The 20,543-nt window shown below is 41.2% G+C and overlaps 1 protein-coding gene across 1 annotated transcript in view; it reads left to right on the top strand.

The window, feature by feature from the left end:
- Positions 1 to 5,855: 5,855 nt before the first annotated feature.
- Positions 5,856 to 20,543, top strand: part of LOC121303838 (RAC-beta serine/threonine-protein kinase) — a 36,343-nt gene continuing 21,655 nt past the window's right edge. Inside the window, exon 1 of the mRNA XM_041234659.1 lies at positions 5,856 to 6,118. The gene's annotated coding sequence lies outside the window, so the exon portion shown is untranslated. The remainder of the gene's footprint in view (positions 6,119 to 20,543) is intronic.

Genomic DNA, 20,543 nt, shown 5'->3' with positions numbered 1-20,543 from the left:
ATTCAGGCCAAAAGGGCTTCATGAAGCAAAGCTATTCATCAAACAATGTTCTGTAGCTCTGAACAGTTTTAGATGCTTTTAGTGATCAAAGGCAACAAGCTACAATAATACAGCTTCTGTATACACTGGTACTGTTTTATCAAAGTCAATATTTCACACGGAACACATCAGGGATGCCCACTCTCTCCATTACTATTCAATATAGTGATTGAAGGTTTGGCATTAGAAACGACATATCTATAAATGGTTTATCAATTAAAGAAAATACTTCAAAAGTACTACCGTGTGCAGCTGATTTATTTGTTATCCTAATCAATTTAGCAAGTTCCCTTCCTCGGTTCATGAAGGCCACTGAGGTCTAGCTATACACCCGCTTGTAACCAGGAGATCCCCTGTTCAAATCCCAGCTCACTCATTGACTCACTGTGTGACCCTGAGCAAGTCACTTAACCTCCTTGTGCTCCATCTTTGGGGTGAGACGTTGTTGTAAGTGACTCTGAAGCTGATGCATAGTTCACACACCCTAGTCTCTGTAAATCATCTTGGATAAAGGCATCTGCTAAATAAACTAATAATAGTAATAATATTATCGCTATCCAAAGGATTATTTTCCACTGTCAATTTCAAAGGCCACAGACAAAAAGGCATTAAATACTTCGACTTCACAATGAACCAAGATTATAAAATAATGTAGGATTTACACTTTAAACCACTTTAGAGAAAATGTAATTGAGAAAAATACTTCCGATGTCTTTTTGGGGGAAAAGAATGGAGGTGATTAAAATGATGTCACATCCTATGACAGCATACACTATGCCTGATTTGATTTCCATTACATGAGAGTAAATGTTGAACTTCATGCTGATTTGAACTCGGCTCTTGCCAAGATAAGCACCAACTAAGACGTAGCTTTGCAGTAAACTAATGTGATCCATCTGCATCTCCATCCATTTGCGTTTCCTTCCATCTGATGATGTAGATATCCTTCTGGCTGGTGTTGATGGCTGAAGTGTGATGCTGGCTCCAGGGATCTGCTTATTTTGCCTCCCCAGTGCATCAGCACACACAACGGCTGCGATGCTGGCTCCGGGGATCAACTCAGTGCGGTCTCACCATCGTATCAGCATGACAACCGTCTGGATTGAACTAAGTAGGGTACATCTCTGGGGTCTTCAGAACAAAAATGCATAATACATTAAATAAAGTGGAAAGTGCATAATACATGATAGTAGCATAATACAGGATAATAGCATAATACATTAAATACAGTGAAAAGTGCAGAAAACATGAAATGGTACATTAAATACAGTGGAAAGTGCAGAATACATGAAATAGTGCATTAAATATTAACATTGAAAGTGAAAATGGAACATTGGTACATATGCTTTGGGAATGCAGCATTGTATCTCAGATATCCTTAGATTCTTATGAAGACTTGCAAATTATTTTACAGGGGCTTTAATCTTTACCTTTAAATAAATCACAGAAAATAATTCTATTGTTTTTAGTGACTGCTGCTAAACGTTGCATCCCCATAAACTGGAAGGATAATGAGGTGGACAGTCCACCAGCATCTGAGTACAGAGATGCACTTCATATGAGTTTTTACAATATGAGAAAAATTACTTCTTCATTACATTTTGGAGCAAAGCCTAAACCTTTTAATAGAAATATCTTAGATTCCACCTTTTTCTGTAGAATTTATCTTAAATATATATATATATATATATATATATATATATTATATATATATATATTATATTATATAATATATATATTAGACCTTAGGAAGTGGTGAATTATTTATTTGTTGTGTTGGTTTTTGGACACACCTTTAACACCACACGGTGTCATATAACAAAAACAACAACTACCTTAGCAATATATTTGACATGAACAATACTTACAACGAAATGAGGATATAATTTAAATATATATATATGGAGCTGGATAATACTCCTATTATTCTCAAAATAAGAGTCTTTTTGTTAGTACTTTTTATTTATCATACGCCTGCGCATGCTGCAAAAAAAAAAAAAAAAAAAAATATATATATATATATATATATATATATATATATATATATATATATATATATATATATATTTTTTTTTTATATATATATATATATATATATATATATATATATATATATATATATATATATATATATATATATATATATATATATATATATATATATATATTTTTTCATCCATAAATGCAACACAGCGCATCTGAATTTTGCACACGGCAACGATATTTCTGAGTTTTGTTTAACTGTGTGGAATATATGCTATTAAAATTGAACAAAATGTTCCCATGGCGTAGCGGTAAAAGCCAATTCTTTCAACTCAGTGCGCTTGCGTTCTCCGCGCAGCTCGCATCGAGTCTCGGCTGCTGGTTGCCTGGCTGGCTGTACACTTGCAGAAGGGGGGCTGGTTCATTATCCTGTCTGTGCTTGGGGCACCCCAAAACGCGTAATGTGAAAAACGTGTAACATAGCTTTATGCGCTCACCGTAAGTCCGCATTTGTAGGTGTTAACGCGATCATTATATTGTGTTAATGACAACCCCGCCTTTGGGAAGTGTTAAGCTTGTTATTTGCAGTTTTTATGGGAATCGGTTTGCAGCACATTAAGCCAAGCGTTTTTCACACTGAGGGCAGTTCACTTTGAACAGATTTTTTTGTAGGGTTTAACCTTATATTAAATTGTGTGTGTTAATGGAAATCCTTTTTTTTATAGTATCGCAAAATATCTAGGGGATTTGGTTTGAATATAACTTGTTTTCACATTAAGCCACATTGAAGAGTTTTCTTCACATTGTTTTAGGATGTCCCCTGTGCTTTACTACACTTTGCTGCACTTTTACCATAACATACCAAAGCAGTTAACTTAAGGGGCTAATGCATTACCTTCTCTGTGCTTCACTGTGCATGTTTGAATTGCAGTACTTTATTTCACTGTGCTTTACTGCACGTTGCTACGCTACGCCCGGTCAGCTATTACAGGGCTTTTATCTCTTTGAAATCTAATTAACTAAACACCAACAGCCGGTTCCCAGGCCTTCTTTCAACGAAAAACAAAAACAAAACACATTACTCAACATTCTGTGGGATGTCATAGGGGCCTGGTAAACAAAAAGGCCTTCTTTGGAAAGTGTGGGACTGCGAGGAGAGCTGAGTCATGTGACTACACTCTGTAAGAAGGGCTCGCCTGTACGAAAGAATTGCCTAATCACAGGGACACCCACTGACCTGCACAACACCATGAGAACCAGCACTGGAGCTCTGCCAGTCCCGGGAGGACTGGTCTCAGAACTTTGTCAAGTCAGGCCTCACCCAGTGATCCTGCCTCAACTGTGTGAAGAAGGGTCTCCTTCCCTCTGTCCCAACCCTATCTACACTCAATTTCCAGCTGTGTCCTCTGTCAATAGTGCAGGATTGAGTGCTGGGGGTTTATTGAAGGCTGTGTGGTCCAGTGGTTAAAGAAACAGGCTTGCACCCAGCAGGTACTGGTTCAGGAATCCCAGCTCAGTTACTTATTCACTGTGTGACCCTGAGCATGTCACTTAACCTCCTTGTGCTCCGTCTTTCAGGTGCGAGGTTGTGGTAAATCACTCTGCAGCTGATGCATAGTTCACACACCCTAGTCTTGTAAAGCGCTTTGTGATGTTGGTCTGCTATGAAAGGTGCTATATAAAGATTACTGTATGGCGGATTACAATAATCCAATATAGGGAGGCTAAACCTGGACTTTTTTTTTTTTGTTAAATCTTGGAAAGAATATGCGATTTACAGTAAATCCGGGGAAAATACCTGTTAAAACATGAAGGCTTTTTTTATATATACTTGTGGCCCCTGTTCACTGCAGTTTCACTGACACACTCGCCACTTCAGACATAATTTCCCCGGTTCTACAAGTCCTCATTTGAAAGGTAAGAACATTGACTGTTATTTATGTATTTATTTAAAATGTTAAATAAAAAAAAATAAAAAACAGAACTGCCCCTTTAGTCATAGTCGCCCCCTACTTACGCACCACTTATCCACAGCAGAGCCGGAAGGTGTAATTGAATCTCCTATAGCGTGCCTCTTCCTCGCAGAGAGATGCATGTCCTGGCATGCTGGTGCAGGTTGTTACCGTACAGATAAAACGACCAGTTGGGAATGTAAAGAAAAGAAAAACAAACAAACACACACACACACACACTGTAAGCGCAGTGTTCCAAGAAGTCTGCTTTCTGGTGTACAAAAAGCTGTTTGCCAACATTTGTTTTTGTGTGATCATGATTATATGTGTTTTCAGTAAAACACCACACACACACACACACACACACACATATACACGTATATATATATATATATATATATATATATATATATATATATATATATATATATGCGTTTGTTGTATATGGACGTTTACAATGTTCAGATGTTCAGCCAAAGTATATATAGACTGTATTCAATGTAATTTTGCTTGCTTTAAATAACATAGATGATGTATTGTGAGATATATTTTCCTAAAACAGATATTTAAAGCCAGGCGTGTGTGTGTGTGTGTGTGTGTTTTACACAGCAACTTGATACTGCTGAATTACATTCAACACCATTCCATTAGCGTTGCTTTGCCCAAAATACTGCATGGTAGGGCTAGTTTATTGCGGTAATGATAACACCGTGGTTTATTTAGGGCTCTCACTCGACTATTCCTGGAATCTGGTGCCCTCAAGGCAAAAAAACATTCCAACCACTGTTATTTACGGCTTTCTCCCTCGCTGTGAGAATGGCTGATTAATCACAGTGTATACCAAGCTATCGGGGTCTCCGTGGAGTTAAGGGACGAGTTCTTCTTAGAACAGAACCCGACCACACAAAATCCACACCACTGCCACGCTGTAGCAACGCAAACTTTAGCTGTTCGTTTGAAAAGCTGCGCTCTTTCTTGCCACGAAAAGACTTTCAGCACTGCCGAAAGCATAGTGCACGCTGCACAATCTTCAAGGCTGCTGCACAACCTGCTGAGCTGAGCTGCTGCACACAATCAGCAGGGCTGCTGCGTGATCTGCAGCTGCTGCACAATCAGCAGGGCTGCTGCGTGATCTGCAGAGCTGCTGCACAATCTGCAGAGCTGCTGCACAATCTGCAGGGCTGCTGCGTGATCTGCAGAGCTGCTGCACGATCTGCAGGGCTGCTGCGTGATCTGCAGAGCTGCTGCACGATCTGCAGGGCTGCTGCACGCTGCAGGGCTGCTGCGTGACTGTAGGGCTGCTGCGTGATCTGCAGGGCTCTGCGTGATCTGCAGGGCTGCTGCATCTGAATCTGGAGGGCTGCTGCGTGATCTGCTGCTGCGTGATCTGAGGGCTGCTGCGTGATCTGCAGGGCTGCTGCGTGATCTGCTGCACGATCTGCAGGGCTGCTGCGTGATCTGCAGGGCTGCTGCGTGATCTGCAGGGCTGCTGCGTGATCTGCAGGGCTGCTGCGTGATCTGCAGGGCTGCTGCGTGATCTGAAGGGCTGCTGCGTGATCTGCAGAGCTGCTGCGTGATCTGCAGGGCTGCTGCGTGATCTGCAGGGCTGCTGCGTGATCTGAAGGGCTGCTGCGTGATCTGAAGGGCTGCTGCGTGATCTGCAGGGCTGCTGCTGCTGCGTGATCTGTAGGGCTGCTGCGTGATCTGCAGGGCTGCTGCACGATCTGAAGGGCTGCTGCGTGATCTGAAGGGCTGCTGCGTGATCTGAAGGGCTGCTGCGTGATCTGCAGGGCTGCTGCGTGATCTGATGCGTGAGGGCTGCTGCGTGATCTGAAGGGCTGCTGCGTGATGCGCCGCTCAGCGGCCGCGGGGACGTCACTTCCTGTTTGTGTTTCTGAGCTGAGCGAGTTCCTTTGTGGTTCACCAGCAGCACGACTGGGGCCTTGCTTGGTGTGACACGGAGTCGGGAGAGAAGAAAAAAAAAAGAAAAAAAACCCGCCTCACTCGTATGAGGAACAGCTATTAACATTCAAAATACAAAGACAAGCCGCCCGAGAGAATCCCCGTATTCACACTGCCCCGGCGGTGAACGCGTTTGATTGTACTGAAACTGAGGGATTGGATACTCCCAGCAGTTTCACAAGGTAAGGTCTGCATAACTTTAAAATGAGGGATGCGATCTTTTTTTTTTTTTTTTCCCCCCAGTGTAAATCGTGCTTGTAAACGCGTTTATGTTCGCTGCCTTTGACGTGTGGCCCCGATTATGCCGAGGTAACATTTTCTCAGCGTTGCATTACGATGTGAACGAGCCTTTGATTGTCGAAGCGACACGCTGCCGTGGCTCTCTTTTTCGCAAACAAAATAAAACATAAACAAACCAAAAAAAAAAAAAAAAAAAAAAAAAACCCCAAAAAACAACTTTGATTTGCTGGTGCTGGAGTCAGGTCAGCTCGGGTCAGGGATAAACTTTTCGCGTGTGTTGTTGTTGCTCCGCCAGACGTGTTTCACGACACATCTGCATGTACTGTCAGGTGATGGTCAGTTGTCTGGAAAGGCTGAACACATTGGCCAACTAGTTGATTAGGCAACAGCACGATTGCATTGGCAATTTCTTTAATTACACTACGGTGAATAACATTGTTTAGTCCTCTTCAGCTACCGTAGTGTACAACCCCGATTGCACTGTAATTATTTTTAGTTTCAAGCCAATTCATATTTGTTACGATCGTCATCAGATAAATAACTTCAATATATGTATTATATTTCTAAGCAATTCATCCTGTTTTGTATTGTTTGTTTACATTAAGTTGAAAATACAGCAAGTTGTACATTATACGTACGCGTTTGTTATATGTGGACGTTTACAATGTTCAGATGTTCAACCAAAATACACATTATATAAGAACTACACTGTGTACAAGCATTACTTCCACAAATAATACTTTGCATGTTTATTTGAACATTGTACACGAAGGTATTGTTTTATGCCGTGCACTTTTTTATGTAGTACAGTGAGATTGTAAATATAACGGTGAGATTGTAAATATGATCGCCACGGAGTAGCTCCCTGCGTCAGATTTAGACAGCAAGTATCCTGCCCCAGACTATAGTGAGCAGTTTCACTGTATTGTACACCCAAATAATTGTAGACAGATTCAACATATAGGCTTTACAGTTTGATATTAAGCAGGGGTTTGCACATTAGGGTATATTTAAGTGATGTTAAATGAGTTTGACTAGTTGCCGCCTTGGTCACTAAACCATTTTCGGTGCGTCAGTTATAACTTTTTGTAACTTTTATCTATACAGATGAACGTGTTTTATATCTCCTCGCTTAATGTCATGCCCCCGTTTATTATCACGATTTTTCAAAAACCACTGGCCGTGCACCCCAGAGAAATGACCTCTCTTAATATCACCTCACAAACCCTCTTATTGTCACGTTTTGTGCCGCCTGTCAAATGCTGTGGCCGGTCTTTGCAAAATCCGCTTTAACCCTGGTACTGCTACCCAGGTCCAGGCTAACCGGGTCACAGCCCCGCGTAGGGTGAAACCACGTACCGGGGTCGTACCTGGATTAACCTGGATCCCAGCGACCCACCTCACCTTTGACCCGGGTTGAGTGAGACAAAATGCACGACGGCGTCTGTGCGTGAGCCGACGCAATAACAAACAGCCTGCGTGAAGGTTTCACTTCAGCAAGGAACATTTCTTTTTCACCATATTTGTGTTGATTGAGACACAGCGTGAGCCAGATTGCAGCAGGGCTGTAGAAACATTTGCTCTAATCGACATGTGGGCCGACGGTTCAGTCCGGAGAAGCTGGGATGGAAGCGTCAGTAACAAGCTGCTTCCAGGGCACTGATACACACATTGTGTGCTTGCGTCTGTCACCCAGGCCAACCCTGCTTTATCAAAATGAGAAATCACACAGCCGACCTGCGTGACACCGGGTCCAGCCCGGGTAGGTTCTGACCTAGGTAGATCATGCCAGTGTGAAAGGCTGTCAAGTGCTGCATGGCTGGTCTGAACGGGATACAAAACACCAACGTCACAAATGCCCTTTTTAACACAGTTTCACAAAAAAAAAAAAAACAAGTGCAACACCTAATTGATAGCTCTCATCGTTCTAGCTAATCATACGCTACATATTTGCCCCATAGCAAACTCTGTGCATTTGTTTAAATGTAAAGAACAACTAAATGTACATTATTAAAGCAATGCTCTTTAATTCAGCTAGTATTCTTTCATTTTGTGTGCGATTGCGAGTATCAGAATCGAGTGGAAACACACAGTGCTTGTAAGTGATTTATAGCAAATTCTCAGACAGTCTGCAAATCAATTTAAACTCTATAGAAAACATCAGGTGGTTAAATAAATAAGCAAACCTTAAGCATAAAGTGATATTTTGGCATCACAGAAAAGATACAGAAAAATGATGACTTTTTATAAAGTTGTGTGGGTCCCACACCCTCACGATGCACCTTTTATAAGCAGTGATTAAATTAAAGGTGGCATCTGTTATAACCTTGTTTAAAAAAAAAAAAAACACGCAGACAAAGGGTTAGTTTAGCCATTCCTTAAATGTACAATCGGACGCCAGTCACTACATTTATTATCCAATGCGGCCAGATCTGTTGACTGGGAATACAAATTTAAAGTCACAAATGTTAATCATTTCAAATAATGCGATTCCAAAATATTCTTCCTGTAATGGTTACAAACATTCAGATTATGATTAAGCCCGTTATGTGAAAGCGTGCGTGTTTAAGACGAAACTCGGAGAGGAATGAGTGTTGTGATGCAATATTCCATGAGTTGCAAAAATAAAAAAAGTGGAAGTCAGCAAGGTGTCTTGTTTGTCTCAGATTTCTGACAGTGTCGCACAAGTAGTTCTGTCGTCTCAGAAGTGTTTTTTTATCTGGAAAACCGCATGACCATTTGTCATGACACTTGGTATTAATATTTCGGTGTCCATCTTTTTTATCACGCCTACATCTTTGCATGTCTTAAGATGCTGTACACGTACCCAGTTGTCACGAACTTTGGTATTAACATTACCATAAGTATCCGATTCTCGGTATATGTGGGAGTGTCTTTCTGTAAATCTTTTTCAGGTGCTACATTTCAAGTTCCACAGCAAAACAAGCACATCTCTTGTGTGTGTTGATGCATACTTAGCCTGGTTATTGGTGAACTGCAGGTGCTCGGTCCATTTAAAGTGTTGTATTAAACAGTGTATACTGAGGACAAACATGTAATCCCCAAAATAATATCATGTACTGCAGACTAATCAAAACAACATTCCTGATGATTTAGTATCCTTGGAAAACGTGGTATAATCTGAAAGAAACACAGTAATCTTTGTACTCCTACGCGCAAAAAAAAAAAAAAACTTCCCATATGCAGGACTGGAGTTGGGTTTCATTCAAATATTCATACATTATCTATTTAAAAATATGCATGCTTTTTATTTGCAAAACTGCTGTGTATTAATGTCTGTGGTTTTGCATTTACAGCCGTTAATGGCATACTTGTGTCTACCTTGACCCGCGGTCCCTGAATTAACATGTGAAAGGGGACATATTCAGTGGTCTCACTGGACAGAAGGCATTTCAGGAGCTACATATCATATCATCAGTACACCCCACAAAATACAATTGAGAAAATAGCACATAACATGAACAATGTAGTACCGGCATGAATATCTTTGAATATTCTTTCAAAATTGAACACAGATTTTTTTAAAATATATTTCAAATTAGCTGGAAACCAAAAGTGATAAAAAAAATATCTGCAGTGAAATAAACTTGGCACGAGGGATGTGCATTTAGGTAGAATTCTATGAACGTTGAAACGCTGTGCAGCGTCAGCGTTTAAACCATGCCTGTATACAAACACACTCTTTATTACATTTTGATGTATCCTGACAGACCTGGTTAGTATTATCCAAGCAAAGAAACCCTAAATAAGCAAATAGCGTTTTAACATTGCAAAGTCTTAACTACAAAGTATAAAAAATAAATAAATAAACACATACTCTCCAAAGTATATATTGAAATGTTTATATTGAAATGTCCTTTTCAATCTAACAATGGTTGTAATTAAAGTCAGTCAGTGGTGATACAACTACAGACATAGTCAAAATATTTTTAGACAGTGTAATGTTTTCAGGGTAGTTTGTTTCTTAAATGTTCATTTTTCAAAAAAAAAAAAGTTTTAAATAAAATATGAACATGATTAAGCTCTTCAGCAGGGTCACCCACGTTTACAGCGCTAATGCAAAATGGTTACAGAAAAGCGAAAGAGAGTTGCTTACAATTGAAAAAAAGTTCATGTCTGGAAAAGGGAGTCGCCAGGGATAAAATGGCACACAATTTTGGAATTGGAAAGAGAACAGTGACAGATTAAAAAGTGTGCGGTCTTTGATAGTAGGGGTGGGATTCTTGATTAATGTATTGCTCATGTGCTTGAGCATTATAATTTCCAAATACTGGAATGCAACACCACTCCTCTATATACTAGTGTTTCTTGGAGGTCCTTTATTTCAGTGCAGTCGTTCCAATTTACAAACAGAAATTGTACTAAACATAAATGACCATTTTGGTCTAAAGTCAAGTTGTGTTAAATAATATATTTAGCAAATGATGATTACTGCGATAATCTTACAATGATTTCAAAACTGCTGCTTTCACAATTCACACACACTGTCCTTCTCATAGGGGATAATGTGATCACGCTACTCTATAGCAAATGTTTGCTTTTTCTTGCCATCAGTAGCTCCATCCACAGTCATTTCTGAATGTTTTTATTTCAAATGGTGAAGCATTGAGCTTATGTTTTTGTGTTATGCCAGTTTTGTTCAGCATAATTATTTACATAGCACGGTTTTCATGTCCGGTTTCTCAAAATACTTCCAAACGTGGCTTTACCTCGTTCCTCTGTTTAGAGACGTCATTTTATTAAAAAATACAACAAACGTCAGAAAAAAAACGCTGTCATTAAGCCTCTTACCCCATGGGCATGATACCATACCACGCCCACTGGAAAGTCTGCTCTAATGACACTAACGCTGGCAGGAAAAGCAGACCAGACCTTGTGCTAGCTGGCTCCTTTCAGCCTAGAAGGAGCAATTTCATTCTGTCTGGCTTCAAAACAACACAGAGAAAAACTACGATATATATAAGTGTCATATTACAGTAAACGCAGTACCCTATCAAATGATCTATTAAAGACAGAACAGGAACGCTTTTCTGTACAGTAGAATGTGTGTTATTTATTTAAGACGCCATTTAATGCATTGGTTTCCTTTGCATCCTTTTTGATCTAGTCATTGATAGGTTCTGTTATATGAACGAATACGAACACGGCCATTTTTGCCAGCGTATACATTTCAAGCAACGTTTGTTTGAATTTCAAATGGCACGTATTTATTTTCAAATTGGACTATTTAATTTAGTAATTGGGGAAAGTGAATATGTTTTAATACACCTAGTTATATAACCTCAGCCTTTAACCCAATTTTAGCCTCCTCCCACTATAGCTCAGAAGTGAAGGTCAGTCAGTGTCCGACATTCTCGCGACTAATCCAAACACCTCTTTGTACTCAGAAGCTCGAGAGCAGATGTCGGGGAGCTACTGGCCTCCAGAAGACAAAAGCCAGCCCTGCAGGTGTCTGCCTGCGCTCACCAGTCTCCTGGCCAGAAGGGTCTGCTGTAGAACACAGAAGAGAAACAGTCCAGACGGTTTTGCCTCCCTAACCCACGGGAGCGCCAGAGCCAAGCCCTTACCAGGCGAGACACAGAAATGCACTTTTAATACTGACAGGGGAGAGTGTGTTAACTTCATTCTCTAGTATAAGTAGTTCTGAAAAGTTCAGCATGCACTGGTCCATTTGGAGGGGTAGCTGCTTGTTCAAACCCCACCTGGTCATTTCAGTACTGTACCTAAACAAAACCAATTCAAACGGAAGAGCTTTACTGCAAATAGAGCACCAGGGTGATTAATGAATGTTTAATTGAAGCTAGCAAAATAAATCTTAAAGATTTCCTCTGAATACCAAAGATCTCGTTGTCGTCCACCATGTCTCAATAGACTGCTAGTCATAGGGTTAATTTAAAATCAGACGTCTCCCTATACACAATGGACTGGTCCAGTTCCATTATTAAGCACTGTGCTATGTGGGGGGGGGGGGGGGGGGGGGGGGGGGGGGGGGGGTTGGGGGGTCTGGGTCTGGATTCCATTGGCTGCATTGGCTGCAGGTTATTTAGGTCTCGTATCACAAGGTGGATTGGTTTGCAGTAATCCGGCACTGTTCCCCTGTCTCTGCTCCAGGTTTTACCCCATGACTGGAGGAGCTGCCAGGAGTACTCATTTGCAGGCCTCTTTGTACAGCGCGGGCTGTAGTACTGCAAGAATAGAAACAAGCATATCAGTACACCTGAACAACAGAATGACTAGGGTGGGGCATTCATTGATCTTTTTTATCCCACTTGGACCTACTTACCTACTAAACATCTGTTTCCTCTTTAAATTAAGGATGCACCAGTTCCAGGGTTTGGTTTTGAATTTGGCTTGAATACCTACTTTCTGAGCAGGGTTCGGATTCAGCCGAATCTTATGTCCGCCCAGATGCACATCCATTTTAATGCATCCCTTCCAGTGTGTGCAGTTCTTATTTATATCTGGTATTGAAAGTAACTATTGTGTTTAATAACAAGAACACCTTTGGTGAACTCGGCTCTCAGCTTCCTAAGTTACTGGCGACGCACACACTAAACACGTCACGCAGCTGCTGAATGCAAACATACCCCCGTATGCAGCAGCACATTCACATCACACTTTCCATAGAGTAAAGTTATGCAGTAAACCTGTACTATACAGTAACGGCACACTGTTGTAGACTTTTGTGCTTTGTTGCTTTGTCTGTGAAATGCGTTCTATTTTTTTTTTTTTTAAAACTGTTTTGTAGCCTATTCGATATGTGTTACACACATGGTGCATTTAAATCAACATGGGTTTTATGTTGCAGGGAGATTCAGGTCACTCATCACAGTAATTTCTTTCCTCATAGCTCTCAGATCAGGTGACACAAGATGCAGCTCTCCTTTCTTGTAACGGTGAAGTGAACGGTTCTGTATTTTGACATTTCTGTTGTAGGGGGAATCTAGCAGTAGATTGTGTAAGCTTCAAACTGAAATCGTATTCAGGGATGTGTTTCCATTCATTAGTAACACTATTAACTAAAAAGCTATAAACTATTGCGTGTCCTGTTGTTAGCAGCTGCCAGTCTGTTTTTCATTCAACAGTTTCCTTCAGTTTTCTTGACAGTTTTTGTAGATTCGGTATTCGCCCGAATCTTTTGAGATGGATTCAGTATTCAACCGAATCCCAATAACTTGGATTCGGTGCATCCCTTCTTTTTAAATAAAAAGATTTGAATGATCAGATTCTCTAACTAGTGCATCGGTACCCCAACGCGGCCAATAAAATGCTTTAGGCTCCTTGTCAATTTGAAATATCTTGGTATCACTGAATGGAAAATTGCCACATCCTTTAAAGATAGATTTTGAATTAAAAATGTTATTTAGCGTACCACCATTTCAAGGATACTAACAGCGTGATTTGTCTCGCCACTGTGCCACTGGGTAATACTGAGGCAGACACAGAGCATCATGTGTTGATGCACCGCACAGGTGCGCAGATTTAATTGCAACACAGACCTGACGCTAAAGTATCAACAATGGTAATCCTAGCGCTGGATTTAATAAAGCCCCGCTGTGTAGTAATGGCCGTACAGTAGCCTCGAGCTTTTTGAGCTTCGCGCAGCCTCCCCAGGCTCGCCCCCTAGCCAACCTCCCGATCAGCTCAGCTCCACATCGGGCGAGCCTAACTGCTCAATCAGTTGCATACCAGCCCGTCTCCTGTTACGCGCCCCCAGCTGTACCCATCCACGCAAGAACCAGCAACAGGGCTCTCCGTGTCACAGCATGAAACAAGTGTAGCAGCTGATGTCATCCAGGTTCGCTTAGAACCAAACTCATGTCTTGTCACAATCCACAATTTCACGTTATGGTTTTTCAGTTCGCAATTCAACTGTTAAATATTAATTGAGTGTAGATAAAGCTGTCATACGCGTCTCAAAACCAAAAATCAAGTTTATAAAGGTCATTATGTGTATTGCCATGTAGGCTGAGCAATATGAAAACCGCACTTAACTGCACTTCTATACTGTATGCAAGTTGACTTGTTTATTTTGACTACACACTTTGAAGACATGCAGCTGTTAAACTGTATGAATAGGACCGTCACCCAAACATGTCTACTTCACGTTCTATCTCACGGCTGCTCCTTCTATTACTACTATTGCTGTAACAGTAACAGTGCAAGTCAACAGCACAGCAGACACTTGCAGACTGGGTGCTTCTGTCCGAAAGGTAAGGACTAGCTCTGCTAGATGTGGTCTGTAGACCTCGCCATTTGAATGAATGTGGCTGAGAGAAGGTGAAATGTATTGATCTATTGTTTTTTTTTTCCCAAAACTTTCAACTGCTGCTGCTTCAAAGCTGTGTGACTGATCAGGTTCTGACCTGACAGGTAACAAGATGCGTACATTGGCTGTCTGATGCTGAAAAAGTTTTGTTGCTGCTTCCTTGCAATTGACGCCGTGACGCATTTTTCGATAAAACCTTTCGAAATCATCTTCTTGAGAACTGGTGAAGCGATTGATCTGAAACTTGGCATATATCATCAGCATCTAAACCTGCATCACGGTTGTGAGGCAGAAGTTGCTGTGATGAATTTTAATGTCAAAATGGCTGCCACAAGCCTCATTGAAACATGCCCCTAACAACAAACTGCTGCTGTTTGAAAACCTTGTCCAACAAACTCCAAACTTGTAGTTATCGTCCCAGTAACAATGGGATACAAATATGTGAAAATGGAGATGTTTTATAAAACAAGATGACCTCCACTTATACGTTTACATTTGAAATTTAAACCTGCGTCAGTTGTCAAACGATTTACTTGACTAACTCCAAACTTCACAAGCATCATCCTTGACACTGTAGCAATTCAACTGACTTTTAAGAAACTCGTGTTAAACAAGATGGCTGTTTGACGCATTTTTGAAAAAAAAAAAAAAACTTTCAAAATGTTCTTCTGTGGAACAGTTGAAGTTGCTGATTTTAAACTTGGCACATTGAAAACTAAACGCACTTAGTTCACCGATACTGTGGCTTGGGAGCCGTAAAACTGCCCGGCATCTGGAATCTGTGTGACCATTGGCTATTGGTATCGTAACATATTTCAGAAGTCCATTAAAACCATTTAAAGCATTTTACAGCAATAGAGAATCCTCCTGGATTGCATCTCACTAGTTTAGTGGTGATCCTGGGTAACCACAGATACATGGTTGGTGCAGAAAGAGTTTCCCCAGTGCTGTAAAATGCTCTAAACAGCCATCTGTGGCTTATCAGGGATAGGTGGATCACCTCCCTAGATACTTCATTATGTCAAGTTGTGTGCAAAGAAGTCCAGTCTAGAGATCAACTCTCACAGTGAAAATCATCCTTTGCATCGCCACAGTGTTCCCAATTTAGAAGGCATTGCAGACTGGACTCAAAGGAACTGTTGGTCTAACAAAGCAGTGAATGATGCACAGAGTTTATTTAGTGACTCATGTTGGTGTATTTTAAACCTTTAATAACTGGCAAAACATTTAGTGACTGAAATTGACACCCGAACTCTAAAGAATGTCCTTCGAAGCTTCTGCGAAGTTGATAAGGGGTTCTGTTCTGTGTAGAGTTTTGTTTTGTAGGTGCTACATATGTCAGCCATTTGTGTTTGTCCAATCCTGGATTTTTTTAGTTAATGCACTTTAGAACCAGTCCAGGCATATGCAGAGGGTCCTCTTAATCGCTTAACGATCACACAGTGTCTGAAAGTCTTTATAAAATTGACAGTGTTTCTTATAGGCAAATGCAGTTCGAAACGTATATATGAAGGTAGGTGTGTATTGTCTGCCTTGATCAGTCTTTTCTCACACGTGTTGGAGAAACATACACTTTACGAGAAACTGTAGTTTACAGAATTAACTGGGTTTAAGAATTGGTTAGTATTTGGGTTTCAGTTAGTTAGTTAGGCAGTTTTGGGTTTAATACTGATTGTTATAGCAGGAGTCGGGTGGCAAGGAGAAAGCTTTGAGGTGCACCACACTGCAATTTAAAGGGGACCCATATCGGAGATAACACTGTGGGGCTAAAACCATTCAAAAGAATTGGTCTCCTGTATGGACCTCGCAGAACTACATTTCCCATCATCCTCCTGCTCACATATGTAACTGAGATGGATTTACCAGTGAACAGGAGGATGATGGGAAATGTAGAGTGATCCAGAGAGGTGATGTGAAATCAAGGCAGACAGTGTAGATTGAGACAGACGGACATGCGCAACGCAAAAGGGTCTCCGTTCTTTGAATAATCAAGAACTATCATGTTCAACAGAGTGCTATGAATGGACAGCATGTTTTAATGCTGATGGCTTCAGTGAGTCTTAGGTGGTCAGCCCTGTCTATTCCCGCTGTCCAAAGTTCACTATCACCAAGAGAGCTTTTATCTCCTTGGTAAGTCTCAGAAGAATTCAATCATATTCTGATGATGCTGTTTAGTTGCCAAACATCTGTTAATTAGTACAATGTGAGCTGGATCAATATTCATGTCCTTGGCGGTTGCACATCACTCAAGTAATTAGCAGCTAGATGTTTCTGCTTGTTTTTTCTTTTGCACATTTTCTCGGGAACACAGAAGAACCCTTCAGTCACCCACACAAGCCTTTCATCTGCTCTGCTTTGACGACAACAGCGGTCACTTTGGATAATTTGCACTCTCTTTAATGACGCTGTAATATCAGTCCCGGGCTTATAGAGGTGATGTAACCAAGGCAAGTCCCTTTCTCTGGCTGCTGTCCACAACTACCATCCGTGTGAAACCGCGCGCTGCGCAATTACTTTACAGTCGCGTGACGTGCGATCGGCTGACTGCCAGGCAGTGTCGGTGTATGTGCGTCTGCCCTGCTAGCACACTTCATAAATCGAGAGCTCTGTTCAGTACAGGCCGCTGTGCGTGGAAGAATACAGTGTATCTGTCATGGCCTTGCTGTCCTCTGCTTAGGATGAATTGTGGAGGGAATTTGATGTACGGAGAGGATGTTTCAGGAGATCGGGAGAATCGCTTATCCAGTTGTCAAATAAACAAGAAATAAGACAAAAAAACAGAAAACTTGAGCTCTGCATAAGTATTCACCCCCCCAAAGTCAATACTTTGTAGAGCCACCTTTTGCAGCAATTACAGCTGCAAGTCTCTTGGGGTATGTATCTATAAGCTTGGCACATCTAGCCACTGGGATTTTTGCCCATTCTTCAAGGCAAAACTGCTCCAGCTCCTTCAAGTTGGATGGGTTCCGCTGGTGTACAGCAATCTTTAAGTCATACCACAGATTCTCAATTGGATTGAGGTCTGGGCTTTGACTAGGCCATTCCAAGACATTTAAATGTTTCCCCTTAAACCACTCGAGTGTTGCTTTAGCAATAAATAAGACAAAAAAACCAGAAAACTTGAGCATGCATAAGTATCCCCCCCCCCCCCCCCCCAAGTATGCTTAGGGTCATTGTCCTGCTGGAAGGTGAACCTCCGTCCCAGTCTCAAATCTCTGGAAGACTGAAACAGGTTTCCCTCAAGAATTTCCCTGTATTTAGCGCCATCCATCATTCCTTCAATTCTGACCAGTTTCCCAGTCCGTGCCGATGAAAAACATCCCCACAGCATGATGCTGCCACCACCATGCTTCACTGTGGGGATGGTGTTCTCGGGGTGATGAGAGGTGTTGGGTTTGCGCCAGACATAGCGTTTTCCTTGATGGCCAAAAAGCTCAATTTTAGTCTCATCTGACCAGAGTACCTTCTTCCATATGTTTGGGGAGTCTCCCACATGCCTTTTGGCGAACACCAAACGTGTTTACTTATTTTTTTCTTTAAGCAATGGCTTTTTTCTGGCCACTCTTCCGTAAAGCCCAGCTCTGTGGAGTGTACGGCTTAAAGTGGTCCTATGGACAGATACTCCAATCTCTGCTGTGGAGCTTTGCAGCTCCTTCAGGGTTATCTTTGGTCTCTTTGTTGCCTCTCTGATTAATGCTCTCCTTGCCTGGTCCGTGAGTTTTGGTGGGCATCCCTCTCTTGCCAGGTTTGTTGTGGTGCCATATTCTTTTCATTTTTTAATAATGGCTTTAATGGTGCTCCGTGGGATGTTCAAAGTTTCAGATATTTTTTTATAACCCAACCCTGATCTGTACCTCAACAACTTTGTCCCTGACCTGTTTGGAGAGCTCCTTGGTCTTCATCGTGCCGCTTGCTTGGTGGTGCCCCCTGCTTAGTGGTGTTGCAGACTCTGGGGCCTTTCAGAACAGGTGTATATATACGGAGATCATGTGACACTTAGATTGCACACAGGTGGACTTTATTTAACTAATTATGTGACTTCTGAAGGTAATTGGTTGCACCAGATCTTATTTAGAGGCTTAATAGCAAAGGGGGTGAATACATATGCACGTACCACTTTTCCGTTATTTATTTTTTAGAATTTTTTGAAACAAGTTTTTTTTCATTTCACTTCACCAATTTGGACTATTTTGTGTATGTCCATTACATGAAATCCAAATAGAAATCCATTTTAATTCCAGGTTGTAAGGCAACAAAATAGGAAAAATGCCAAGGGGGTCAATACTTTCGCAAGACACTGCATGTTGTTTTGTAGGGAGCTCTCATTTAGTCCAGACAGGGAGATGTTTTGTTCTCGATATGTTTGTGTGGAACTCTCGGTGGGGCTGTGTGTGTGGTTTCTCTCCTGTCACTAGGCATTACATGTGCTCTCTGGGTCATGTTTATCTGCTGGTCTCTGTCTTAACAGAAGCCTCACAGGAGCAGACAAACTCTGTGATGTGAGCATTAAATAATCTGGCAGCTCCCAGCTCACTCTGTGAAACAGCCAGACCCAAAACAGGACTGTGGGTCTCAAATGTGCATTTTTGATTGACACACATGTTTTCATGTTTATTTTCCCTTTTTAAAATGGTATTTTAGAAATAATTGTAGCAAACATTTCATTTTAAAACATAACTGATACTACACTATTATAAATAAAGGGTTACACTTTCCCATTCCACTGCTAGAGTGTCAGTATATGACAGCATGTCAGTCAATAGAGGAAGCAGCTGATTGGTTAATGACAAGAAATAAGCTGTTGAAGGAGTAGGGGACAGTTTCATCCACTAGGTGACTAGGAGGTGCAACACTAAGTGAAAGCATTGTATGAAAACAGAGATTTCTTTAACCAAGTGTAGTACTGTAAATCATGTTTTAAAATAAAAAAGTTTTATGAAATGTGTTTCTTTCAGAACTGCACATTTAAGACCTATATAGGGAATGGAAGTGCACAACAGGTAAGATTTGTACAATCGTTGTGTTACGAACATGTAGGTAGAATATGTCGCTGTTTGATACTATAACAGGTTAAAAGACCAATACTGCTGGCCTTTGTTCAACCCAGTGAAATCTCACGTGTTTTTTCTTGCATAACAGCGAGGAGAATTTTGTATAATTTTTTTTTTTTTTTTTTTTTTTAAGCTATTCCGTTCTTGAAATTCTTGTTTGTGCCAGTGTGTGTGCTATAATCCCCCGGCAGTACTGCTGCTTAGCGTGTACCAGCCTCTGCTGTAACACAGACTGTCTTATCAGTGGATACATCGGGCTGGGCTGAGTTCTCTTCTGTAATTCAAGTTCCTTGTCTGTGTTTACTTGTCAGTCAGCTGCATGATGTATGTGTTTTTGTGTTCTTGTGCTTTGGCAGCAGCATACAGAGCTGAACCAGCCACGAGGCCCCTCGGCTGTATTTATGTATTTATTTAAAATGGCTTGCAGCTTGTGACAGATGAGGGGGGCTGTGGCGCTGCCAGCAGTCAAGCAGTTGTGTGACTAGTGCTTGCTTGCTCTGTGTCCAATGGAAGACCGCTGGCCAAACTGGATTCACTTGTGACCCGAGCAATCTGATTCAATCCCAGGTCTTCAGAGATGCAAGTAGGAATGAGAGGCTGGTGAATTTGCTGAACCCCCCGTTCTCCACATTTACGCCCAAGTTCATATTTTTTAATGAATAAAATACATTTTCAAGTTCAGATAAAACTGAGTCCAGGTCTTGGAGTAAGTGTTGGAAGTGCTTGATTCCAACAAGCATTCCATCTGATGTTCCATGTAGTGCACGTCAGTCCCTGATTGGATCTCAAACATTCCTTCCAGTGTTCCATGTAGTGCAGTCCCTGATTGGATCTCAAGTGTATATTCATTTTAAAACATGAAAAAAATTACGAGTGAGAGCAGGCCATTCAGCCCACCTGTGCTCATCCAGTTCCTAGTAACTGATTGATCTCAAAACTTTGTCAAGGTGTCTCTTAAAAGATCCCAGCAATTTCAGCATCAACAAACAGCAAGTAAACTAGGTAAAATAACTCTGTTTGCACAAC

This window comes from Polyodon spathula, chromosome 35, assembly GCF_017654505.1.
Source record: "Polyodon spathula isolate WHYD16114869_AA chromosome 35, ASM1765450v1, whole genome shotgun sequence".
Taxonomy (NCBI): Eukaryota; Metazoa; Chordata; class Actinopteri; order Acipenseriformes; family Polyodontidae; genus Polyodon; species Polyodon spathula.
The sequence above is the reverse complement of the archived record's forward strand: the minus strand, read 5'-3'. Positions and strand labels throughout refer to the sequence as shown.